We start from the raw sequence: 27,659 nt of genomic DNA, 5'->3' as shown, positions 1-27,659 counted from the left end.
GTCTAAATTGTTCCTCCCAGTCAATTTCACTCATAGTTTTCCTCAGCTTTGCATAATTAGCCCTTTCAAACCACCAATTATATTTATTGGGTTGGGACCTGTCCTCTGTTTGACCATATTGAAGGCAATCAGATCATGATCAGATCTAAGCAACCACCAACTTCCAGCTCAATGATCAATTCAGCTTCATCCATCATAATGAGGTCCAAAATAGTTACCTAATGTTGGGTGAAACACCTTTTGTGTTAGAAAATTATCATCTATAATTTTTAGAAACTCTAATGATGTTTTTCTGTTGGCTGCATGAGACTTCCAGCATACGTCCCCAAACCTGAAGTCTCCCATAACAACACAATTTTTCTTTCCACATATTACAGACCGGTGCCTAAGGAGTAACAATATTTTTCCCATTCTAGAAATGGAGAAACTGAGGCAGAAAGAGCAGATCACAGAATGAGACTGTTGGAAAGTTGGGAACAAAACCCAGGAGTTGTCTACACTAACCACAAGATGTTATCTGTGCAGTATAGTCCTTTTCTGTTCTTATGGATGTTTTGTCAAGAGCATTCTGAAATAACAGACACCATGTGTCATAAATATAAAGGGAAGGGTAAACACCTTTAAAATCCCTCCTGGCCAGAGGAAAAACCCTTTCACCTGTAAAGGGTTAAGAAACTAGGATAACCTCACTGGCACCTGACCAAAATGACCAATGAGGAGACAAGATACTTTCAAAGCTGGAGATGGGGGAGAAACAAAGGTTCTCTCTGTCTGTGTGTTGTTTTTTGCCAGGAACAGAAAAGGAATGGAGTCTTAGAACTTAGTAAGTAATCTAGTTAGATATGCGTTAGATTCTGTTTTGTTTAAATGGCTGATAAAATAAGTTGTGCTGAATGGGATGTATATTCCTGTTTTTGTGTCTTTTTGTAACTTAAGGTTTTGCCTAGAGGGATTCTCTATGTTTTGAATCTGATTACCCTGTAAGGTATTTACCATCCTGATTTTACAGAGGTGATTTTTTAACTTTTTCTTCAATTAAAATTCTTCTTTTAAGAACCTGATTGCTTTTTTCATTGTTCTTGAGATCCAAGGGTTTGGGTCTGTGTTCACCTATGCAAATTAGTGAGGATTTTTATCAAGCCTTCCCCAGGAAAGGGGGTGTAGGGCTTAGGAGGATTTTGGGGGGAAAGACGTTTCCAAGCGGGCTCTTTCCCTGTTATATATTTGTTAGACGCTTGGTGGTGGCAGCAATAAAGTCCAAGGGCAAAAGGTAAAATAGTTTGTACCTTGGGAAAGTTTTAACCTAAGCTGGTAAAAATAAGCTTAGGGGGGTTTTCATGCAGGTCCCCACATCTGTACCCTAGAGTTCAGAGTGGGGAAGGAACCTTGACACCATGTGTTATTTCTACACAGAAATAAGAAGCCGGAATTCAGACATTTGCTTGAGTCTTCAGGAAGCAATATAAAAAAAGGAAGGGAGGTTAAGGAAAGGTTAAGGAGCATCAGGAGATGTCGCCTCTGTTCCTAGCTCTACCACACTTCCTGTGTGTCCTTGCACAAGTCACTTAGGCTAACATTGCAAGTACTCAACAACCCTGAAAATCAGACCCTCTATTTAGGTACCTAAGAGATAACTGGATTTAGATGGCTGGCTAGGCATCCGTGTTTAAAACGTTGGCCTTAGTCTCTCTTTGCCTCCATTTTCTCTTCTTTGAAATAGGTGTGTTAGGAGGCTAAATTCATCAGGCTAGACCATGACCCCCAGTGTGAGACTGGAGGGCTCAACCACCATTGTGATGCCATCTTCCCCTTCCCCCAGGACCCACTGGAGTCTTCTTTACTTTGTCTGGGGTCTGTGGTAGAGGCGGGAGGGTGGAATGTATATCCCCTAGTCCCACTGACCTTACAGAGAAAATATAACAGCCAGAGGTGATGTATGTGGGGGGGTCCCGGATTTCTGCCTTCCATTTAGCAACAACTTTGGCTCGGGCCAGCCCTGCACGGCAGGGCTCAGGGAGAGAGTGCCATCTCCACTGCCTTGACTCACCACAGGCCCGAGCCTGAGGCAGACTGTGCGGGGCTGGCCCAAGCCACCGGCTGTCATCACTCGCCCCCTCGAATGTTCCGTGCCCCACAGCTTGAAAACCGCTGTTCTAGATCCAGAGGCGACATGTGGGCGGTCACATGCCTCCCCAGACCCTTTAAACTGTGCCCCTCACGATCAACAGTTATGTGTCGCCTCTGAGAATAGCCCCTAACTGCATTATCTTTCCTGCATAATCCTCCTTCCCCTGAGCCCCATGGTCCCTGTAGGCCACTCCCCCGTCCGGACAATCTGGAGGAATCCTTAGAAATTTCCTCCCCAAAAGTCCCCTCCTGTCGCTTTTCACATGGGAGAGAACAACATGGCTCATTGTTTGTGAGGTGCTATAGAAGAGCAAAGGCAAAAATGTCTGAGTCAAAGAAAGATGATGAGAGGCCTACCCCAGAGGTACTCTTTGCTAATAAATGTGTGGCATGATCAGGGACTGAAGTGTTGAAACAAACTGATCATTTAAATTGCAATCACTGGAACCAGATGGTATTTATCTAACAATTGATGAAGGATCTGAAGAATTGAGTGTCTGAGCTGCTGATGGGAAAAAATGTAATCTCTTATTAAAATTAGCAACTGTACCAGAGTACTGGAGGAGAGCCAATGTCTCAACTCATGCTCCCAAAGATACACCTACGACTGTTGGTAAAGGAGCAGGTGCTTGCTTGTAAGCTATGCATCTTTCCTTCCTGCTCCCACACAGGCCCCTAATGTGAGCTCTTCCCATGGCCAACTATATCTCCTGGGTTGGGATTTCTCTTCCATTCAGTTCAGCTGTAGAATCTTCTGCTTATGCGCAAAAGACATTCACCCAACTTCGAGCTGCATGTCACCTTCGGATCCACAGGGGAAAGGAAAGCAACTAAAGGAAAAGAAGATAAAGCAAGAAATAACTATTGGAGAGACAGAAGGGAGCTAATTAACCCAGCAGGCCACAGCTGACAGGAATCAAGTGGCTTGATAGAATGAGGGAGCCCAGCCGTGGAGGAATGAGCTGGGCTGGGCAACTCTGCAGCCACTTTCTGGGAAACAGAAGGGGCGTTAGAAGGCTGGCAAACCCAGAGAGGAGGAGTACCAGATGGTAAGGAAAGGGCTCAGGGGAAGGCAGTAAGGTCTAAAAGGGAATAGATCTTGACTGCTGACTGGAGGGTCCCTGAGCTGGAACCTGGAGTAGAGGGGGGGCCTGGGTTCCCCTGCCAACCACTGGGGAAGTGCACTATGATGCAGTGAATGGGAAGACTGCCCAGGATTGCTGAAGAAATCCTTTAGTACCTCGGAAGGGGAAACCTGTGTAGTGACCTGGCCAGAGGACTGGGTCACAAAGAGACAACAGCAGCCTGTGTAGCAAGAGAGGGGCCACAGACCCAGAGAGAGAGGCGGAGGACAGCACGCAACTGTGGGAAGGGGCATCGACCTGGTGAACTGTTCTCCAGAGTGATCAGGAAGAAGCGCTGTTGTGATGGGGTTTTCACCCCACACAGGAGTGGAAGGGGTTAATGGAGGCCAAATGAGTCAATTAACCTGGTAGACTGAACACTGAGGGGAAAGCCTTAAGTAAAGGAACAGGCTCACCTATGCAGGAACAAGCAGGGTCTGTATAAAGCCAGGTAGCTGGCTGCAGACAGGGGCTGCAGGAAGGCAGGGAAGTAGGCTGCAGCCAGTCCCTGAGAGGAGAGAGTTGGGAGGCTGACAAACCCAGATAGAGGGGAAGCCAGATGAGTATGAAGAAAGTAGGAAGAAGGCCAGGGAAAGAGTAGCAAGTGGTAGGACTGTTCAGAGATGTTGGTTGCTTGTTATAGGGTCTATGCTGGAACCCAGCATAGAGGTTGGACCTGGGTTCCCCTACCAGCCACTGGGAAATGGCTCAGGGTATTAGAGGTGCTAGCCAGACAGTGGGTCTGGAAGGATTTTGTATTCCCCAGAAGGAGAGGACCTTCCTGGAAGGCCAAACCATGAAGAGGAGACTGCAGATCCGGGAATGAGCAGGGGCCATAGAGCGATGCAAGACAGGAAGAATACACCACCAGAGGGAAAAAGCAACCCTGGAGGAGCTAATTCCCAGGACAACCAGCAGGAGGCCTCGCTAGCAGTGAGTGACCCCCGTGACAGCCATCCTAGCAGTAAGCGGAGAATCCAATCACAGTTGGGAGAGAATGTGGGCCTGATGGTCACCTCTGATACAAGGGGAGTTTGAAAGACTGTGCAGGTGATTACCTCTGATACAAAGGCAGGGAGGGTGAGAGAAAAACAGCTGCCCTGACACAAGGGGAGTACAAAAGGCTATAGAAGAGACACTTGGGGCGAAGGGACCATGGAGCTGCCATGTGCGGAGGCTTTCTTTGCAGAAGGCAGGTGTACCCTCTCAAGCTGGACCACAGAGTTGCTGCTTCCCATGAAGGGGGCTGATGAGCAACAAAGGGGGACACAGGCCCTAATGAGACAGGTCTTAGCAAAACGGAGTCAACAGTGGGAGGCACAGAACTATATGATACAGCTGGTTGAAGAATATTTGCTTGAAATCCTCCAGGAGGTGAGCAGGGGCCAGAGAGGCCAGAAGCTCGAGCAGGGCAGTGTTACGCCTGAGGTCAGAAGGGACACTTTAAGAGAGACTGCTCCTATTGGGAAGATAAGAAGCTTAGCTCCAAAAGGAAAGCAAGAAGGAGAGCCCCAGGTGTCCGACCTGTGAAGAAGACAGGAAGGGGAAGGTGCTTGTTTCACCTGTAGCAAACTAGGACATGTAAGGAGGCAGTACCTCACAGACAGAACAGTAACCTGGGGAAGGGAAGGGTCCCAACAAGGGACTAGAAAAGACACCCAAGCCAGGACAAGGTCAAGGGGTCAAGAGAAGGCCAGAAGGAAGTTTCAGATGCCCAGAGAATGTGCACTCAGGTGGTGGAGAAGGCCAAAGGGGCCGAAAGGGAGAAGAGAAAAGAGAGATTAGAGAGAAGGAAGAGTCCCTCAGAGGTCAAGTTGAAGGATATGGGAACTAATGTGGAGACTAATCGAGGGAGCTGGGAACTCAGACCCTGGGAGCAGGGGTGCTGGGAGAGCCTACTGAGGAAGGGCCAGGGCTACAGGAGAAACTGAAAGCCACTGACTTGGCCTTGCAAGTATTGCGAGAAGATGCAGAATTCCAGATAGGAAAAATTCAGGGATGCCATGGAAGAGAAATGCAAGTGGCTTCTCATGGTGGGGGACCTGGAGCACGAGCCAGACAACTTCTGGACCCATCTATGAGCGCTCCAGGGAAGAAGATACCTGCCCACCCCAGGGTTGCAGTTTTGAGGTGGAAGCTATGTGATGGGGGTGTTTATCCCACACTTGCCCTGAAAGGGCTAAAGCAGATTGAGAAGGGGGCTAATTAACCAGGCAGGCCACAGATGACAGGAATCAGGTGGGTTGAGTAATCCCTTGACAGAGTGAGGGAGCCCAGCTGGGGAGGAATGAGCTGGGCTGGGATTTATAAAGACAGGAAATGGGATGCTCAGGGTGGCTGGGAAACTCCACAGCCACTCCCTGGGAGAAGGGAGGAATGTTTGGGGGCCGCGTAGAAAAGAAGCCTAGAGTCCCTCCCCTGAGAGGAGGGAGTTAGGAGGCTGGCAAACCCAGCGAGGGGGCAGTGCCAGATGGTAAGGAAAGGGCTCCGGGAAAGGTGGTAAGGTCTAAAAGGGAACAGACCTTGATTGCTGACTAGGGGATCCCTGAGCTGGAGCCCAGGGTAGAGGGCAGGTGTAGGTTCCCCTGCCAGCCACTGAGAGAGTGGCACTATGAGGCAGTGAATGGAAAGACTGGCCAGGATTGCTGGAGAAATGCTTTGGTACCCGGAAGGGGAAAATGTGTGTAGTGACCTGGCCGAAGGGCTGAGTCACAAAGAGGCAGTCCCAGCCCGTGGAGCAAGAGGGGGCTGCAGACCCACAGAGAGAGGCAGAGTATGGTGTTCAACCATGGGAAGGAGCGTTGACCTGACAAGCTCTTCCCCAGAGTGACCAGGCAGAGGCGCCATCCTAGCAGTGAGTGGAGCACCCTGTCACATCATGTCTCCGCCAAAGGAATGCTGCCAGCCACTGCTGTAATCAGGAGAAGGATCTAGGGGTATGTCCACACTGCACACTCCTTACTGCAGCATGCAATGTACATCCATTGAACAAATCCCTAGCACGAGTATCAATAGCAGTGTAGACGGTGAGTCACTGCTTAGGTGAGTAAAGACAAATCTGAACCCTTATGGTATATAACCTATACAACTCTCTACATGCCCACGTATTGCCTCCCCCATCTACACTACTATTTTGAGCAGTGTAGTGTCCTGCTGCCTTTCCCTGCTTTAGTAAATCCTCCAGCAGTGGGGAAAGGTTCTGTGGGGGGAGGCAGTGGGGAAAGGCTCCAGCAACTCCCTGCTGTCAGAGCCTTTTCTTGCTGCCTCCTTGCTGCCAGAGCCTTTCACTGGCATGTGTAGCTACACACCACAGTCTGGATGCAGCTTGTTTTTCATGGCAGCGTGTGGCTACACATACCCTACACGTTGCCACCAGTCATGCATGGTGTAGACAAATCTTAGCTGTGACTCTACCTGGCTCAATGAGAACATCTGCTCAGTGTGCAGCTGTGGTCAAAAAAGCAAAGATACTCTGGTGCATTAAGTGAGGGATAAAGAATAATATATGATTGATATAAACAGAGAGTACGCTCTCAGCTTGAATACTGAGTTCTGCTCTGATTATCCCATCTCAGCAGAAAAGATCCAAAGACAGACAATCAAAATAATTAGAGGCATAGAAAGGCTTCCATAGGAGGAAAGATTTTTAAAAGATTAGGACAACTTAGGTGAGTGAAGAGGTAAATAAACATATATAAAATAAAATGACACTATGAGTTGGTTGCTCCTGTGAATTTTCTCATGACACAAGAATGAGGACAGTTAGCTTCAGTAGAAGGCAACACCTTTATAAGAGACACCAGGAACTTACTTTTAAACATTACATAATTAACCACTGGAAGTTCTTCCTTAGGGTTATACTTTCTTAGCATTTCAGCACTCTAAGAGCCTGATCTCGTTCCCATTGAAATCAATGGCAAAACTCCGACTGACTCCCGCAAAAAATAGAACTGAGCCCAAAGGAAGCAGGCGCTAACCAGAACAGTGCACACCTGCATCTTTTGTTCTATTGAAGCAGGAGCCCAGTCCTGGAGCATTCGTCTTTCTCTGCTCCCATAGAACAAAGGGGAGCTGCGGAAAGGAATGGAGAAATAATGAATGAAGGATTATGTGCTTAATTGTCAACTGAGATGGAAGATTAAAGGAGGAAGAAAGAATTACTTATGTGAAGGCCTGTTGGGACCTGTTCTTCAGAACTCATGTCAGAGTGACTGTGTTTTAACCCTCTGTGTTCTGCATGCGATTTCCCTATATGCACAGTTTTCATTCTCTTTGAAATCATTTCCTTTGATTAATGCGGTCATTAAAGACTTAGAAAGATGGTTGTGCCTCCATTGCCCTTATAGGGGAGGATTCTGGTGCTAACTCTGATCATATGCCTTTGCTTCTTACTGTTGATTTCAGAATTCACCAGGCCCATTTAAACAGTACACACAGTTCCCAATTAAAATCAACTTTCATTAAATTCTTTAGGCGACACAGGCTTGAAAAACAATCTCTGTGATTATACCTCCAGCTAAGGAAGTGAATTGGGTGGTTCTGACCTTAAATCTCATTAGCTGACTGCTGCTTAGATGACCATTTATTTTCAGAGGGATGGGAGATGCATTATGCAACTGGATGATGGGAAACAGTTCCCAGTTAAATGAAATGATGAGTGAACCTCAGCCCAGCAGGCAAATATTGGATAGGAACACAAGTTCAACTGCTTATCAGAATTATCCAAACCATTTGGGGCTGCAGCTTTCAGGCAGAAACCTGGTGAGATCCCTATTCTTTCATGAGCTATCCTATATTTCCTGCTTCCAGTTGGGCCAGAAACAACCCAAGAGCAGTCCTGCTTTGTGGCAGATTTGGCATTTCCACTTCAGTTTGGGAACTAGAAGAGCAGAGGCAGCCAGAGAAATGAAAGCTAATTGCCAGGAATTCATAGCGATGTCACTCTTTGATCCTTTGGTTTCAGTCCTTGCTATCCTTACAAAGCAGAACTCCCCATCCATTTGCTTGTTCCCTCTCTAATAGGGAACGTGAGCTGGGTTTAAACCCTTGTGAGCCAAATTAGCTTGACCCCACTAAGGAAGTGTTGTTGCAACAGTAATGTTTTTGGTATTAAACAGGCACCACAGGCTCCGATACGCAGTGTGTGCTTTTGGGGCAGTGCTACCCTGGGTGGTACTATCGCGAGCTACCACCCTAAAGAATCCCCGCTAACCTTAACGATATTGTAATGGAGTTTTGGCTGGCTAGCTGCCTCCCATCTCTGGGGAGAGGGCAGGGCCTGGTGCAGAAAGCCATTCAACTCAGGACTCAAGAGCATTGAGAGAAAGTAGCTGCCTTTCACCCGTAAGGTACTACGCATGCACAGGGAATTCAAGCTATTGGTTATCCATCGTTAGTTCTCTTAGCCCTTCTTTCAGCACACCTCGGACCAAAAAGCAAAAAAAGCTCATTTTTATGAGCCTGTCTGCATTACCCCATCTCATGATTTTGAGTCTTGCGAGACCTCGTGTTTTTCTTAAAGCACCTGTTCCCGTGGTCACGTGCTTACACAAGAATCTCAGCTGTCAAGGTTTTTCACACATGAGTGAGAGGGAGACTGTCCTCCCCCATCCCCTGGACACCCACTAACCTAGTTGGTATGGTGCTGTTATGGGAGACCCTGGTTCAAGGCCCCACTCTGCTTGATGGATAGTGCCCAAGCAACCAAGCTATAGAGTTAGTCTCTCTCCGACATACACCTATTTATATGCAGTGGAACAGCTCCATCATGAGAGATTTACTCCACAGCCTGATAGGGCACTCACTTGTGTCTCCCACATCCCATGTGAGTCCTCTGCCCTCCTGCCCGTTTTGGGGAGGGTCTCTCACCAGAAATTCCCCCCTGGACCTGAGAAATCTTTCCCATCAAAAGCAGTTCCAAACGGATACATTCTCGTGAAAAGTTTCAGTTTTGAGGAAAAAACTTTTAGTCAAAAAATTTCCATCTGGCTCTAATTCTGACTGAGTCCAGAGGGCCTGAGGGAGGGTCTGTCGGAAGGGGTGAGGGCAAGACTGAGTCTGGGGAGATTCTGACAGGAGAGGTCTGGCTGAGGGCTGTGTTTCCCAGCAGAGCACTGCTGTGTGCATAAAAAGGAATGCATATGATTTTTGTGTATATCGGTGTTTGGTTGCATGTGTTATTGCAAATTTTAATGTCTAGGCCATTGATATCAATATCTTTTACTTCTTTCATTTATTGCCATAAATTAATTTGAGGCTAACTATCTCCTCTCAACCTACAACCGTACGCTTGCAAAGAGAAGTCGAGGGTTCCAATTATATTGTTTGGACGCTGCTTTCTTGCAAAGCTGGGCAAATACTGTTTAAAAAAGGCTGACAAATATTCAGAAGAAGCTTCTAAAGAATTTGCTTCAGCCGTGTTTGTGTCCCTTTTCTGTTTGCTTTCTATAAATATTTGAGCAGGTGAATTTAGCGTTAGGCATATTTACAGAAACAGATCGTTTTAGGCAACTGTTACTGGAGAATATTCATGGGAAGCACATTTTCACTTTGTAATCACAATTGTTCAACCCAGACACCTGGTTCTAAAACTTTACTTCTCCAGACAAAGACCAGAAACAATGCCAAGTGACCTATGCCTCCAAATTATTTTAATCAACACAGCTCAAATACGCACAACACACTGTTTATAGAATATCAGGGCTGGAAGGGACCTCAGGAGGTCATCTAGTCCAACCCTCTGCTTAAAGCAGGACTAATCCCCAATTTTTGCCCCAGATCCCTCAATGGCCCCCTTAAGGATTGAACTGCCAACCCTGGGTTTAGCAGGCCAATGCTCAAACCATTGAGCGATCCCTCCCCTACATGCTGCAAATTATTTGCTGAAATTACCTGGCAATTTAAGTGTGAAGTAACTAAGTGTAGGCAGCTGTGCTGTTGCCTCAGCCCAGGACGGAGTGATGTGGCTCGCTCAGAGTCTGAGTCAGGCCCTTTTCTCGGAGCTTCAGCTTTATTTCTTCCATAAAAAACTAGTACAGCCCATCAATCGTTCCTTAGCTGTAACCCAAGGCCTGTCTGTTCCTTACAGCTTTCCACTGTACAAGCCACCTGTCTCAGAGACAACCACAAATAGTGCTTTTCCCACCTGGCCCAGCAACTTCCTGCCAGAGCTTCCCTGCTCTGGGCAGCTCTTTTCTAGTGGTCTTCAGGCTGCTTGCCTAGGAGTCCCCCTGCTCCAGAAGCGAGCAAGTCTGCTTGTTCTCCTGCAGGAGTTTTTCTGATCCCTGCAGCTCTTCCCCCACAGCTCTTCATTTTCTGCTTCTATAATCACCTGATTCCCAGCTGATCAGTCTCGGCTGGGAAGTAGCCAATAAGTCACAGAGGAGGATGGGGTCCCAACTCTCCTTAAAGAGTCAGTCACCCTGTGACACTAATACATTTTGAAAACTGAAAGCTGGTTATGGAGAATCAAGAGACAGAAAAATGGAGTCAAATTAATTGACTCCGTTATTCACTGGGAATTATTTACTCAACTCTGCCATGTTGCTACACTGCAGAATGCATTTAATAAAACAGGAGTGCCTCAGATTTCTCACTGGTGAGAAGCCTTTTTCTTTTAAAGTGTAAATCTTCAAATAGTAAAACAGAATATTTTATTTCCTCTGCAGAGAAGTAACGCAAACGAACTAATCGGGCGCATATCCTAGCGTATCCCCTGAGCAATGAGAAGTGCTGTAATAACAAAATGGAAATGGAAAATGAATTCCTAAAGATGGATGGAGGGCAAATTTATTCAAGAAAATGTCCGCTCTGAAGCTTTAGATAGAATTCAAATTTATTAAACAGGAAGGGGCTTATTTCTAGAGCTGAGCAAATAATAATCATAAATAATATACTAAATGAATGTCTCCCAGTCGCTCACTTTAAATTCATTAGAAGCAAGAGAAAGACAAAGGGAAGTGTAGGTCCTCTACTTAGCAGGGAAACAGAGCTAATACCTGATGACATCAAGACGGTGAAGGATTTTAGTGCCTATTTTACTTCAGTCTTCACTAAAAAGCTTAATGGTGACACAGTTATTATTAACAAGGAGGAAGGAATGCAAACCAAAACCGGGAAAGAACAAGCTGAGGAATACTTAGACAAGTTAGATGTATTCAAGTCAGCAGGACCTGATGAAATTCATCAGTCGTTCTCCATGTCTACTGAAGGGAGGGCAAGAAGTAATAGGCTTAGCTGCAGCAAGGAAGATTTAGGTTAGATATTAGAAAAACATTTCTAGGGGCTTGTCTACACTTACCAGGGGACCGACGAGCGGTGATCAATGCTAAATTGACCGCAGATTGCTCTCCCGTCGACTCCTGTACTCCACCGGATCAAGAAGAGTAGGGGGAGTCGACGGGAGAGCGTCTCCTGTCGACATCACGTAGTGTGGACCCCGCAGTAAGTAGGTCTAAGCTACGTCGACTTGAGTTACACTATTCACATAACTCAAATTGCGTAGCTTAGATCGAATTTCCCCTGTAGTGTAGACAAAGCCACAATAGGCTTCCAAGGGAGGTTGTGGAATCCCCATCTTTGGAGGTTTTTAAGAACAGGTTGGACACACACCTGTCAAGGATGTTCTAAGTTTACTTGGGCCTGCTTCAGTGCAGAGGGCCGGACTTGATGACCTCTCGAGGTCCCTTCCAGCCCTACAAGTCTATGATTCATTAAATATTTATGAATTAATGTTTTTATTATTTGACTGAGTCTCTAAATGATCAAATAATATCATCAAATAAATTATTCAAAAAATGTCTCCATCTCTAGTCAGGTCTGCTACAAATAATTTTCTTGACCTGCTCTGTTGCTGTATATCATATACATATTCTATACTGCCCTCCAGAGATTATTCTGCTGACTTCATGGGCGGAAAACTCTACTGGTATGCATCCTAAAGAAAACACCCTGTCCCGTGTGGGGAAACATAGATATGAATTCCCCATTAAAGGTCCACTTGTTGCAGCTAATTGAACAAAATACTTCTGGAGAGAGTAGCACATGTGGCAACCTATGACTGGGTTCAACTTTGGAAGTTCAAGTGAACTTCCTGTAAGAATGCAAGAGCAATTATCGATGTAATGCTTGCTGTCTTTATGCTAGATGTTTCAGACTGCTGCTGACAGGAAAAAAATACATTAGAAGATTTCATACATACAACTATACCAAATCTGGCCTGCTGCAGAATTGGAGTCCTAGTTGAAGATCCTGCCAGGGACATGGAATGCTGCCGAAAGGTAAGAATGATTTCTATCTAGGTTCACACTTGAAGACCATCACCATGTATCTGAGTGCCTGACGATAGCACAGCTTCAGTCATAGCATGGATAGAGCCTTACTCAAATTGCGCTTCCTTCTTCCCAGTTTACCCATATGTCTTGATGTATAAAGCAGAAGCTTCACGCATTCTGGTATCACTTTGAGGCCATTATGTGTCCAATGAGTGTGCTTACCAATATACCAGTGAGGTGCTCCCACACAAATACTTTCTCCTACAGCCTGTGGTAAACTATGTGTACTAAAAGCAGAACATAAAGATTTCCATATCAGAGTTCACACCAATGGTCCATCTAGTCCAGGGTCTTGTCTCTGACAGCAGCCACTACCAGACTCTTCAAAGGAAGGTACAAGAAACCCCCAAGTGGTCAAATATGGAAGAACCAGCCTACAAGGGAAGCATATTCCTAACCCCTGCCACTAATGGTTGGTTTATTCCCTGAAGCATGACAGTTTATAGACCTTTTATAAAGATATATGTGTTATTCTATCTGATGTAATTTTGAATGTTCTTATTATTCATCGTCAGTGTCTAATTCTCTTTTTTAGTTACTTGATCGCAATAAGGAGTGAGACCTGGTAATACTACTCTTTGCTGGGTACACACAAACAAATCATTGTAACTACACCCATTGAGGAAGACAATGGCACATGACAAATAACTGTATATTAAATGCACTGGAACTGTTTATACTATCCTGAAATGGATGGAGTATTTTGCAAGTATAGCATAGTGTTTGACTTGTGCAATTTGAAATGGATTTGGATAGAGGGGGGGTTAGTCCTTCCAGGATGTTCCTGGAGTATCCACTCCCTGGAGTTCTGCTCTTTTAAATACCAGACTCTTGCTGCAATCTGTTCCAGGAGCTCCAGGGATAACTCATCTCTGGCAGGGACAGTTCATTTGTATCTAGGTAGGAGGCTGAATCAGCAACCTACTCTCCTTTTACTTTGCCAGCACATTTTTAACAAGGGGATCCCTCCAACATATTGTGGGTTCAAATGGCACTAATGACAGCGTTCTACACTATGGCAGCAGTCTACACCACTGCTGAAACTGCTAGCACCTGCTCTAAATGCTCTAAGCACTGAAGTCAACGGAGCTAATCACATGCTTAATGTTAAGCATAGGTATGCTTAGATGCATTATTAGATCAGGCCAGAGTGCTTAGCACCCTACAGGACTAAGCTTCTAAGTTCTCTTGACAAGCACTCTACCAGTAACGTAGATAGATACCCCTGGGTGGGAAGGACCTTTAACAATCCTTAGCAGAGCTCTTTAAGCTGAGCTAGAAGAGGCAAAGTGACCAACTGCAGAAGGCTTCGTACCCTGTCATTCACTCTAGTAGCATTCTCTCCCTACCAAGGATTTGGTGAAGTCTGATTCTCTGCAAGCCCCTTTCCCATAGCACATGAAACAAATGTGGAGATGTGGAGAAGATTAGGAAAGTAGTAAGAGCTCTAATAATAACAGGAAAAAGAGGTGGCATTGGTTTTGCTTTGTCAGTCACCGTTATCTTTAATAACTTTAAAGACTCTTTGGGGATATAAAATAAGAGTAAAATACAGTATTATCCTATTCGGAAATTGTGATTCTAGTGTATATCATTCTAACTACCACCACCGTAAACAAAAGCTTAAATAACCTTATAAAACTGAAATGTTGTCAGCAGTGTGATAATACTTAGCTAATGAAGAGTTCCCAGGATAACAGCTTGCTATTCAGGCAGACCTAAGTGAATATATTCCATGATATATGGCAGTGGATGTTTGGGAATCAGATTTGCATAATTTACAAAGTGAATTCCTGAGGCACCGACACATTATAATCTGCCCTCCAGGGAAACCTGAGAAGTTACCTGTTGTATCATGGAGGGAACCTGATTAATGGGCTGTATGTGGCTCATGCTATAATGAATCCATGTTCTGCAAACAGACATACAGATAGCTTGAGCTAGAACCCTGGTCCTTCAGCTCTAAATATATAGGCCTCTACCACCTGAATAAGGAGAGTTTTGCTGCCAATGATAATGAGTCCTCTCTTCTTTCTGTGGAGCAACTACTGAAGGACAATGTTACACTCTCACTCATACACCTAAAAGCCAATGCGATGCCTCTTCCTTAGAATTATTACTTATGAATATAGCACCAGGAGTGTCCATGGCACCTTCCATCACATAAGGGACGGAGTCCCTGTGCTTAAGGTTTTACAGTCTTCTAGAATATGTGTGGCATGGTATGGCCTAGGGAGAGAGGCCACTAGACAAGGAGGGTGGAAATGATAGGGAGGTTTACACAATAAAAAGGCCATGTGGTTACCTGCTGTACGCAGGAGGAGTTCCTTTATTAATATGGTTGATTTTTGTTAAGTTGGTAAGAGAGTGTGGTCAGGGCTGGAGAAGTGGGAGTTTTAGGAGGGAGTAAAAGGGGAGGCGGGTTGCATGGTGTATATGATCAGGGAGTTCACTCTAGACATAGGGAGAAGAATGGAACAAAGCACCGAGGTACTTGGTGGAGAAGGATAAGAGTGGAAAGTTTAAAGAAGTAGGCAGAGCACAAAGCCCAAATGGCGAAATGGGAGGTGAGGAGATGTGGGCGGGGCAGAGCTCTATAGAGCTTTGAGGTGAGGGTCAGAAGTTTGGGATTTTTGGATGCAGATGGGAAGCCAGTGAAGAAATCTTCAAAAGGGGTGTGTGATGTGGCAGCTGACCCTCACTGGCAGAAAAGGGGTTAAAAGCAGCCCTAGGGAGGCTGCGCCGGAGGCAGCCAATTAGAAGGGGGCTGAGAGGAGTAGCCAATCATGGCCCGGGAGGCCAATATAACAAGGGCTGCAGGCAGAGTAGAGTTCAGTAGCTGACTGGAGCTTGAGGGGAGGAGACCAGGGTCCTAGCAGAAGGAAGAAGCCCCAGTACCTGGGACAATTCAGTGCTGCAAGCAGGGACAGGGCAGGGGAGTTAGAGAAAGCTTCAGGTGGGCTGCTAGGGCCTGCAGGCTGAGGCCCTGAAATAAGGGCAGAAAAGGGTGCTGGAGCCACATGGGAAGTGGCTCTGGGACAAAGGAATGTAATTGCCACTGAGGTAGTGGCTGGAAAAGAGATTGCAGGTCCCCCAGAAAAGGAGAACACAGAGTGTGGCACAGCTGGAGGGCAATGTCATGAAGAGGATGCCACAGTCCTGGGAGTGACATGGGTCCAGGAGCAGAGGTGACAGTGGGTGAGACACCACCAGTAGAGGGCACAGAGCTAATTCCCAAGACAGCCAGTAAGAGGCGCCGCAGTGGTGAGTCACACCCCATCACAGGATGACATTGTGAGAGAGGAGGAGGAGGAGTTCGCAGGCAACGTTTTGGATGGACTGGAAGGGCAGGAAGTGGCTGTCAAGTTCCAGGCAGGAGCACCTCATCTAGATATCTGCCTAGTTTTACAACAGGCTGCATAAAAAGCACTAGTGGAGTTAGTACAAACTAAAATTTCATACAGACCATGACTTTACTGCTCTATATACTATCCACTGAAATGTAAGTACAATATTTATATTCCAATTGATTTATAATTATATGGTAAAAATGAGAAAGTAAGCAATTTTCCAGCAACAGTGTGCTGTGACTCTTTCGTATTGTTATGTCTGATTTTGTAAGCAAGTTGTTTTTAAGTGAGGTGAAACTTGGGGTATGCAAGACAACTCAGACTCCTGAAAGGGGTACAGTAGTCTGGAAAGGTTGAGAGCCACTACCCTAGAAGACCTCTTGAGGAGCTTTCTAGCCCTACATTTCTATGATTATGTGACAGAGCCTGAGAATCTCAGTTTTCATTTAAAAGAAAAAGGCCCCTCTGGTTAGGGAGAAAAGCTTGAAAATGTGAAGCAAATCCACCCTGAAGTAGAACTGGTCGGGAATTTTCTGACATGTTTTTTCATTGGAAAATGCCAATTCATCAAAACCTACCCTGTTCATGGTAAAGGGTTGGTTTTGCCAAATTTCCCATTTTGGAAAAAAAAATGAAGAAAGTTTCAAAATTGCCAAAATGTCCCATTTTGACATTTTCTAAACAAAGTTTTGGTTTTTATTCAAAAGACTTCTCATTTGAAATTCTAGCTAAATTGTTCTAAAAAAAGGTTTTTTTTTAAAAAAAGGGCTAAACTGAAATGAAACTTTTCAGAATTATCACACAAAAAAAGTTTTTGTTTGACCCAATCAAAAACATTTTGGATTATGGGTTTGTGAAAATGATTGAAATCTCAAAAATCCTTAAGGGACAGGAAAACTGTTTCCTGTCCAGCTCTACCTCAGAGGCTCAGAAAGCAGAAGGCAAATAAAAAGAATATTTTTATGTTAAAAATACTCACGATTTAAAGGCAATCTCATTATTTTTAAACATTTGGGGTTGGTAGTAATGGGGGTGGTCAGGTGGTAAAGTCATGGGAAAGATGGGTTCTCCCAGGGGGACAGTCAGAAAGAAGAAGAGGGGGCTAATGGCAGAACTTGGGGAGTCACTGGCCCAAGGGTAGGAGAAGGAAGGAGAAAAGCTATTGCAGAGGCAATGTAGTGTATTGGCTTTGTTGGTGTGATGCTGCCCTCTAGTGGCTGTCTGGCAGGGAAGCGTTCCAACTGTGGAAGACCTCTTTTAGCCCAAGTGGTACAAGCCTATGCTTTTGGAGCTGAAGGATCTGGATATGTGAGAGAGCAGAGGAGAGAGATTCACCCTGACATTGTGGCTGTTGTTTGCTGCACTTGGATTCATTACAGACTGGTGCCGACTGAGAGCAGGAAGTGAGGATAGAGGCAAGGAGGGGGATGGAGCTCACCACTGGTAGTGTCATCCCTGCCTCTGAAAATGTTGGCAATGTCTTGAGCCCAGAGGAAGGCAGGGGAAGAAGGGGGGGGCGGGGGATGAAGGGAAGAAAAGTGAAGAGGTGATGGGCGAAGAAGCCAATTAGGGAAGAGAGAGGAAGTTCTTTGGCAAGGGTGATGCCCAAACTGAAAGAAAAGAGAGAACAAATGTGTGGTGGAGGAAGTCCACATGGTCCCTGGACTTTCTTCAGAGGTGTCTGGTGCCCAGGAAGCAGATGGGTATGGATTGACAAGATGCGTGGTGTGGTGACAGAGAGAGAAGGGAAGTGTGATGTTCTAGGTCTTGAACCTAGGCCTGGGACTCCCTAGAAAGCTGCTGCATCCTGGACCCCACCCAACATCTGCTGAAACCTGGTGGGCTGAGAAGCTAGTAGGACTATAGCCTCAGCCAAGGCACCACCCACAAGAACCCTGATTGGAGGATCGCCCGGCTTCACCAATTGGTCCAACCACACTACGCAGGAAGTCTGTCTGAGCAACCAGGTGATTTCCTGTTGTGGCTGCACTGGATCCTGCTTGTGTCAACTCTGTTTCTGATTCCTCCTCCGCTCCTGGCTCCTGCCACACCTGCCTTTGCTCCGGTTCCCACCGTGCTCCTGCTCCAGGCCTGATCCTTGCCTGTCCGCCAATCATCAATTACCAGTCCTGGCTTTGACCCCAGCATCCAACTTCTGACCCTGACTCTGACTTGACCATTGTCTCTGGCATATGGAACCTGACCGCGGCACAGACTCTCAGCTTTGATTCCCGGTCCTGGCTCTGGTAATTGGCAGTTGACTCTGGCGCTGACCCTTGGCTTGGTTTCCCAACCTGGATGCCTGCTCCACCCACTAGACTTGACTCTCCTCTGACAACTAGGCCAGACTGTCTACATCCTGGGCCACAATAAGTAGCACTGACGGTGGAGATAGCAGAATAACTGGAATGAAGGAAGAACCATGCGGGAAGGTGGGGCAGACACAAAATGAACACAGCTCCACCCCCTAGAAGAGTTTGTCATCTTTTGAATAAATTGAAAATTCCCTCTCGTCAAAAAGCCTTCTAATAAGGGAATGCACCAGCTGAAGTAATAAACTGTTTTTCTCCATTGGTGGAGACCTCCCAGTACTGCTATTTATCATCTCACAGCAGTATCCGTGGAAACCACACTTCCGTGGAAGCTGTGAAGAGACACAAGGTGGTGATAACTCAAACTCTGCTTGTTAATGGTAGGAATAAAGGCAGTCCTCCTTAAAAGGTCCAGCTACTGCATGCTTAAATCTGGCTTTCAGTAAGCTAAGCACTGATTCCAAAGCAAGTAAGTACATGCAAGCTCTTAAGCTTCTTATTATATTTCCAGCATGCTTTCTCCTTGGCTCTTGGGCAATACAGAAGTGCATTCAGAGAAGGCCTAGCTTTCAGAGATACACCATTATTAACAGTTTGTAACCTCCAGGCTTGACCATTGCCAAGCTCTTTGGTTGGGAGTGAATCCACAGGCACTACAGTAACTCCTGCAGGTGCAGAACGTGGCAACCCAGCTGCTGGCAGACACAGGTAATCAAGTTTATTTCTGTACTCTTGTGCTCCAGCTGCTACACTGGTTACTTACCAAATCTGGATCAAGCTGGACCTTCAGTGAAATCCTGACCCCACTGAAGATAATAGACCAAGCTTTACGCCCCTTTCTGCTGGGTTAGCCAATGGCGCTAGTCCACAGCATACAAGAATAGCGTGTAACCCCTTTCATCCAAGTCAATATTAACCAGAATAAAAATGCATTCACACCCTGCTAGCAAAAAGGAGGTGACACTTTCAGCTTACCCTGTGTTCTGTATCGTCCTGCATACAGAACATGAGATAGTAGGTTATGTGCCTTTTTAACATCATTATAAATCTAATGAAGTAAGAAGAATATCAGTAAAGTAGTTGTGTGCAGGGCCTAGCCCAAAGGGCCCCCAATCCCTGACTGCATGCTCTAGCACAACTCGCATAATAAACTAAAGTTTGTGGTGCTGTTATAGATATGTTGGCCCCAGGATACTGGAGTGTTTGCCCCCGGTGATACAGTCTTTTATCATTTTTCGGTGTGAGTTCATTCGAGAGCGTAGTGATTGTCTGGTTTCACCCACATAGTGGTTGCTGGGGCATTTAGTACACTGGCTGAGGTACACCACATGGTGTGATAGGATCATGAAAGGTGGGTTTTGGGAGATATTGATCATCGTAGCAATGGAGATACATCTGCAGGTTTTTCATCTGTTCTGGCAGGCTATAATGCTGCTTTTAGTTGGTGGGTCCTGGTCTGTGGGGAGCTTGCTTCTGATGATGAGCTTGGCAATACTGGGGGGTTGTTTGAAGCCCAGAAAAGGGGCTTCAGGAAAGATTTCTTTCAGGATGTGGTCCCCATCAGTGGTGGGTTGTAATTGTTTGATCATGTCCCCTATTGGTTCCAGGGTGGGATGGTAGGTGACAAGTAGGGGTGTGTAGTCAGAGGGTTTGGGGGTTTTTTCCATATTGAACCAGGTTCTCTCTGGGTATTTCAGTGTCCCATTCCATGATGTGATCTATTTCTCTAGTGGAGTGTCCTTGTTAGAGGAAGATGGTTTTAAATGTATAAGGCAGTATTTCTCAACCCATGGGTCATGACCCAAAAGTGGGTCACAAGAATGTATGAAATAGTTGCAGCCACCCGAGCTCCGCCGCCGGGGGCTGAATTCGCGGAGGTCATGTAAAATCATGGACTCTTGACATCAATGACCCACTTGTAGCCTTACTGATTAGCCAATTGAGTGCAACGCGGGAAGAGTTATGGGAAAAGAATATTCCATGTAGAACTCCAGTGAAGAGTGTGCATATTAATCACTAAGTGAGCCTTTAGTCAGTGAAAGGGATACATTTTTAAACTGTTTTGTTGTAACTGCAAGTACCAGTGATAGTAGGAATTCGGCACAACCTCAGAAGAAAAGTAATCGTAGGTACAACCCTGCTTACTTAAAATTTGGGTTTTCATTTATGGAGGAGCGAAATGGTGAACACAGGCCACACTATGTCATCTACAGTGAACTGCTGGCAAATGAAAGCATAAAACCATCAAAGTTACATACATATTTGGAGACAAAGCATTCTAGCTAAAAAAAATCAAAAGGCTTGTCTTTATAAATGAAAAAGCAAAGCTTTGGAAATGTCACAAAAACACTTGAACATGTATCTATTGAACATGTATTGTCTGGGAGCAAGCATTGCATGCCTCTTACCTTGGCCTTTTCTACACTACAGAGTTAAGTCGACTTAAGTTATGTTGATGACCATATGCTGTTTAATTACATCTGTAGTGCACATCCACACTATGCTCCTTGTGTTGGCGAAGTGTGTCCATAGTCAGCGCTCTTACATCAACAGAGGGTAGTTATCCCACTGAGCGACTTGCCACCCTCTGCCGCTAGGAGATCTGGGAACAGATCCCAGTGCATCATGAGGGCATGCTCACAGTCCCATGATGCATTTATTTCCATCCCATCATTCCATGGGATTCCGATTTTGTTTCATGCCATTTTTTAACAGCCCCTGTAAACTGCGCTCGCCATCTCTGCCTGAAAGCATGGATCCTGAACTGCTGACCAGTTTGGCGATAAGCGTTATGAACACAACGCAGCTGGTCCTGCAGTATTTCAGGAGCTGGGAAACAGCTGTGTGCAATGGAAAGAAACAATTTAAAATTGTTGCTGGCATTCACAGAGCAGCTGCACATGGTGGACTGTCGGTGCTGGGCTCAGGAAACAAGCACTCAGTGGTGGGATCACATCATGATGCATATATTGGATGACAAGCAGTGGCTGCAGAACTTTTGGATGCACAAAGGCACCTTCCTGAAACTGTGTGCAGAACTCGCCCCTGCCCTGTGGTGCCAGGGAACCAGAATGAGAGCTGCCCTCACAGTGGAAAAGCAAGTGGCGATCACTGTGTGGAAGCTGGCAAACCCAGATTGCTACCGCTCAGTGGTGAATCAGTTTGGAGTTAGAAAGTCCACCATGGGGGTTGCAGTGATGCAAGTGTGCAGGGCCATTAATCACCTCCTGCTACTAAGGATTGTGACTGAGTAATGTGCAGGAAATAGTAGATGGCTTTGCAGCAATGGGATTCCCTGTCTGCCGGGGTGGCGATAGTTGGCACACATCCCAGTTTTGGCCCCAGACCACTTTGCAATGGAGTATATCAACTGAAAGGGCTACTTCTCCATGATCTTGCAGGCGCTGGTGGATCACCAGGACCATTTCACTGATATCAATGCGGGTCAGTCAGGGAAAATTCATGATGCACGCATCTTTAGGAACATTGGACTATATGGGAAGCGGTGCACTGGGACTTTCTTTCCAGACCAGATGATACCATGGGGGATGTGCAAATGCCCATAGTGATCCTGGGAGACCCTGCCTACCCCTTGTTCCCATGGCTCATGGAAGCTTACACTGGGAATCAACAAGAGGCTCAGCAGATGCCAAGTGACTGTTGAATGTGACTTTCACTGGCGCTGCCTTTTTGGCAGGTTAGTCTTCAATGAGGAAAATATTCTGATGATCATAGCAGCCTGCTGTGCTCTGCATAACATTTGCAAAGTGAAGGGGGAAAAGTTTTCCCAGGGGTGGAGCGCTGAGGTGGATTGTCTGGCTACTGATTTTTGAGCAACCAGATACCAGGGCAATTAGACGAGCTCAGCGGGGGGCAATTCAAATCAGGGAGGCTCTGAAGGAGCATTTTGACAATGAGCATCAGTAATGTGTTTTTATGTGATACATTCGGTCAGGCAATGTTTACATGTTGCCTTATATGATCCCCTGTAATGCTTGCTTCCTGAACTTTAATTGTAGTGAGCAAATGTTCCTACCTATAGCCACTGTTTTTGAATTTTAGTAGCAACTACCAAGTGCATGACACCCACTCATTTTGTTTCAAAGATCAGACATTAATTCAAGGATAAGACTATATTTTATTTTATTTATTTATTTATTTATTTTGCAAACAGGGACGTGGCAATGTGGAGTAATCTCTCAGATCAGGCTCTCACAGCTGTGTATAACTCCAGCTTTCATCAGGAAACCAGTCTAGGGATGGATTGCAAGGGGTACTGTGACAGAATGGGAACATGCAAGGAATATAGTGGAGGAGTTCGGGAATGACCTGGAACAGTGTTCTGTACTGGCTGCAAGGGGAGTCGTGCGCAGATGTGCTCAGACTGCAGGCTATGAGGGACTTAAGCATCTTTTTCTGGCCCTTCCCACTACCTTTATCATCCACTCCTGCCCATCTTTCACCCGCTCCTGCCCATGTCTCCTTTCCAGGCTATCCAGCCTGAGTTTTTAATTAACTGCCTCCCTCCGTGCTCTTGGTTCGCTATGTGCTGCATCTTTTGACTGCAGCACCTCTCTAAACATGCTCCTTACTCCATCTAGTTCCCGTCCTTATCTGATGGAGGTGATCCGCTGGTGTGTAGGAGTTGTCCTCAAGGGCACATCTGCAGAAGCCAAAGAAACCATGAACAGAAATGGTATTATGAGTGCACTCAAAGCTGTGAATCACAAAAGTCACATACACCTCTTTCTGGCTGTCCCTTTGCTAGCACACAGCTCAGCGAGAGTCCCAAATGCAGTGGGTTTGGAGGGCGGGAGAGAGCGTTGGGAAGGGGGAATGGGCGAGAAAGGACAAAAGGGTCTGGGTGGTTTGTGAAGAGGGTTATTACATGTATGTAGGGAGAGTATTTTGAATATTGGCACCCTTTTCCATAAGCTGGGGTAATCAAACCCAATATCTCCCTCCTGAGGGTAGCCCAGGATGCAAGAGTGCATCTTCTGCATGAGATGCAGTTTGAGTGCAGCTTCAGACCAGGTCCGTATGCTGCTCGCCTGTGTGACGCTTTGGTCCCTGCAGAAATAACTGCCAGTTGATGTGGCAAAGTTTCCTACTGCGGGGAGGAGAAACAAGACAGCTCTGCCAAGGAATCTTCAGCAGAGGATTGCAGATTACCTACGCAAAAGTGTTCCTAGAGATCTCTGTGGAGGATTCCCGGGACATCCCATTGTACATTAACAAACTTTTCCACCAGTCCTGAACTGCGTAGCTGCATAAGCTCTGTTGGTATTTTCTCTCTCTTATCCCTCCTCTATCACATAACAAAGTAAATGAGAGCTCAATCTCCTATCACTGTGCAGTATCAAAGCAAAATGTATGCTTACCAGATCTTGCCTCTCCGGCTTCATGAGCACCAGAGCTGGAGTGCTGGGACTAGCTAGCCCCCGCTGGAGTCAAAAATAAGCCCTGACTCGCCATGCCACTGGACGACCCCATCGAATGTCCCACATCCTCCTCCCATTCCACTTCCTCATCCACCATTTAATCCTCGGGGTTGACACCACAGGCCACTGCCTCCAATTCCCCCCAAGATATCCACGGGGCTCTTGGTGGTGATGGTGGAGTCATCACCGAGGATGGAGTGCAGCTCCCCATAGAAGCAGCATGTCTTCAGCGCTGCATCAGAGCAATGGTTGCCCTCCCTTGTCTTCTGGTATGCCTGCCTCAGCTCCTTGATCTTAGCATGGTACTGCTGCATGTCCCTTTCACATCCCTTCTCCTGCATGCCACGAGCAATCTGCCCATAGATATCAAAGTTCCTATGGCTAGAGCGAAGCTGTGATTGCACAGCCTCCTCTCCTAGGGTGACCAGATGTCCTGATTTTATAGGGACAGTCCCAATTTTGGGGTCTTTTTCTTATATGGGCTCCTATTACCCCCAATCCCCTGTCCCGATTTTTCATACTTGCTCTCTGGTCACCCTATCCTCTCCCCACAGACCCAGCAGATCCAACAGCTCCAGTGTACTCCATGCGGGAGCGTGTCTGTTGTGGAAAGCCAGCATGGTCAGCTGGGAAGATGCTGTGTGAATAGTCCATGCTGCAACAGGAAGTGGAATTTCAAAAATACCAGGGCCTTTAAACAGGGGAGGGGCACATGCCTATGTACCTGCAGGGCAGTGGAGTTCAAACTGTTGATGGGCATTGTGGGACACCACCTGGAGGCCACTTAAGGCAACATAAGCAAGTACACCGTCTACACTGGCACTACATCACTCTAACTATGTCGCAAAAAAGCTCTCTGCCACTCGTTGAGGTGGTTTTATTTTGTCAGCATAGCAGGGGATTTAAATTGGCGGGAGGAGCATTGTTGTGTGTACACCTCCGCTGTTTGGTCAATGAAAGCTGACTGTTGTCGCCAACCTGAGAAGTGTAGACAAGGCCCTTGTTGCACACCGCATTGTGAAATGTAGAAAAGCTCATGCCATTGCTGAGAAGTTAATTTTACCCCCAGCTATTGTGCACTGAATTGTTGGGCGAGTCCGCTACAAAACAATTAAAAACAATCCCTCTCTCCAGCAATACAATACAGAGAAGAATCTGCAATATCTCAGAAGACTGCAAACAACTGATTGTCTTTTAGTAAGCAACTGTTTTGCTTTACAATCAGATGAATCTACAGATGTATCAAACTGCACTATCTAGATGGCTTTATGTGAGGCATCTATGGGAAAGTGATTTTCAAGAACAGTACTTGTTTACTGAGGATTTGCCTATTTCTGATGATGATACATTTATTGCACTGGGTAATTACTTGGAGTCGGTGGTATAGCCAATGATTTTAGTTTATTGTTCCTTTATTGTGTGATGTTACAATTAACTAACATGTCGTATATAATCATTTGTATGCTAAATAGAGTTAAATTGTAGGATTATAAAAGTATAAGACTGATCAGTATGTAGAGGGAATAATCATGTATTGGGTATCTAAGTAAGTAGGGCTGAAACTCAAGGCCTACAGGCTGAGGCCTGTAAGATTTTAGCTTAGCCATACTAGGCCTGGGAACTAAGAAATGCTGATATAAGTAAGTGACCAAAGAATAACCCGATGCCCTAAGACTACGGAAAAAGATGTACCAATGGGTGATATTGCAAAAATTTAAGTCATTTTTGCTTACAAGATACCCAGTAGTCACATTTTTCTAACGCATGCCCTAACCTCAGGATGGACAATGTGCATAAATGCTAATGAGGTATAGTCAGAATCACATTATAAAAAGGGGGTGCCCAGAACAGGAAAATTGAGCTCCCTATGCGGAAACTCCATCAGGAACCATCCCTCTACTGATGATCAATCCATGAGAGACTCATCAGACCTTAACACAATTGTTAAGGATGTGGGTATAACTATATTTGTAACTTCTGCATAGGTCTGTATCGAATTTCTATAGAATTCCACCACCATTTGAGTAATCATAACTTTAATTGTAACTCTAATAAAACTTGTAAAATAGACTGTGTACTTGTGATAGTATGTGTGGTCACTACCCTTGGGCTTTAACGTGTTCCTAGAGGCTCTAAATTTGAAGCAAGTAGCAGAGGTATCTTTCACTCTGATAAGCTTCAGAGTAGCAGCCGTGTTAGTCTGTATCCGCAAAAAGAACAGGAGTTCTTGTGGCACCTTAGAGACTTACAAATTTCTGGTGCCACAAGCACTTCTGATAAGCTTGAAACTAGCCACCGGAGCTGAACCCACAGTGGTGTAATACCACATTACAAAATTCACTTTAAATAAAATAAAAGGCTACAGTGGGCTTGAGCTGGTTGAAGTGTGTTTGTGTTACAATTAATGGACCCCCTTCAATGACAGGGAAACATTCAGGAGTTGTTCAAAGAATCCTTTTGAAAGCACCCAGTGCAACATGGAACCACTGGTTACTGCACAGGGAGTCATTAGCAAGTAAAGGCATGGTATCTGAGCTTCACGAAACTCTTAAAAATGCTGTCAAAATTGTGAATTACATTTAAAAAATGCCAAGAATTCATGATGCTTTCAGGTTTTCTGTCGGGAAATGGGCAATACACATGTATATCAGCTTTACCATGCTAAGGTTCCTTGGCTGTTCTGTGGCAAACTGTTGTCTCATGTATACAAATGAAGGAGAAGAAGGAGAAGAAGAAGAAGGCGGCGGCTCAGGCTCGTGTTGCATATCTGGCAGATACATTCAATCATCTGAATTATTTGAATTTGTTTGTAGTGATTGCAAATCACTCTGAGCAAACTGACAAAACTGCTGCATTAAAAAAAACCTTTGTGGAACAAACATGTTTCAAATGAAAGGATGGACATGTTTTGTAATGTCTCTAGAAGGGTGACCAGATGTCCTGATTTTATAGGGACAGTCTTGATTTTGGGGTCTTTTTCTTATATAGACTCCTATTACTCCCCACCCCCTTCCCGATTTTTCACATTTGCTCTCTGGTCACCCTAGTCTCTAGAAACAAAATAGTGGAAAGATTCCGCTAGCCAGGAAACACTGAAGAAAACTATCCGTAATCATTTAACTAAATTGCACACAAGATGCTGCGATTACTTTCCAGATGAGCAACCCAAGGGTGAAGAATGGATACAGGATCCATTTGGACCTGTGTTGGAAAGCGGGAGTCTACCTGTGGAGGAAGAATCTCAGCTGGTCAAGTTACCGCGCAATCACAGTCTACCAAGAAAAGATACTGAAATGAGCCTTCTCTGGTTTTGGTGCAGCGCCGCTGCTGAAGAATATCCTATTCTTGATTGCCATGCTATTGGAGTCATTTTGCCATTCAGTACAACATCCTTGTGCAAAACTGGATTCTCTGCCTTGACTCTACTGAAGAATAAAAGCAGGAACAGACTGGATGTTGAACACGACCTTCGGATTGCTCTGACTGCAATTATACCAAACTTTGATAAACTCATCAAAGAGAAGCAAGCTCAAGTTTCTCATGAAGTGGAACCTAGGATTTATTATACTGTTGTTAATATGTTCCTGTTGATGTTGATTTCTGCCTTTAACTTTCTGACTGTTGAGCTGCTTTAATTTATTGTAGTTATTAATTATTATATGTAATGGGTAATAAGTATTTGGGGACCAAAATACTGGTGTGTTTTCTACTTAAGCTATTTACTGGGTCGGGACTGGCCAGGACCCATTTGTAAACACTGATGGTCCAAAAAAGGTTGAGGACCACAGGTATAAGGCACAAATCCTGGATTTTTTTCCTCCACAAGGACTGATAGGTCAAATATGGAGTGACTGTTCATTCCTCCAAGGAAATCCGCACAACACCTTCAAATGATGAGCCTGGGAGCTTAAATTCATAACTTTGCTAGATAATAAAAATCCTGGTCTTAATGAAGACACTGAATTTATGGTTT

General features: G+C 45.4%; 1 long non-coding RNA gene across 3 annotated transcripts in view; it reads left to right on the top strand.

Moving 5' to 3' along the window:
- LOC119566639 overlaps positions 1 to 27,659 on the top strand; it is a 136,690-nt gene that overhangs the window by 71,899 nt on the left and 37,132 nt on the right. For 2 of the 3 annotated variants that reach the window (XR_006291136.1, XR_006291135.1), the window contains exon 4: positions 12,396 to 12,529. This is a non-coding gene — a long non-coding RNA (uncharacterized LOC119566639). Of the gene's footprint in view, positions 1 to 12,395; positions 12,530 to 24,240; positions 25,859 to 27,659 lie in introns of those variants that run through there. The other variant, XR_006291137.1, reaches the window with a different exon arrangement.

The sequence above is a fragment of the Chelonia mydas genome, chromosome 5 (genome assembly GCF_015237465.2).
Source record: "Chelonia mydas isolate rCheMyd1 chromosome 5, rCheMyd1.pri.v2, whole genome shotgun sequence".
NCBI lineage: Eukaryota > Metazoa > Chordata > Testudines > Cheloniidae > Chelonia > Chelonia mydas.
This window is presented reverse-complemented; position numbering and strand designations above follow the sequence as displayed.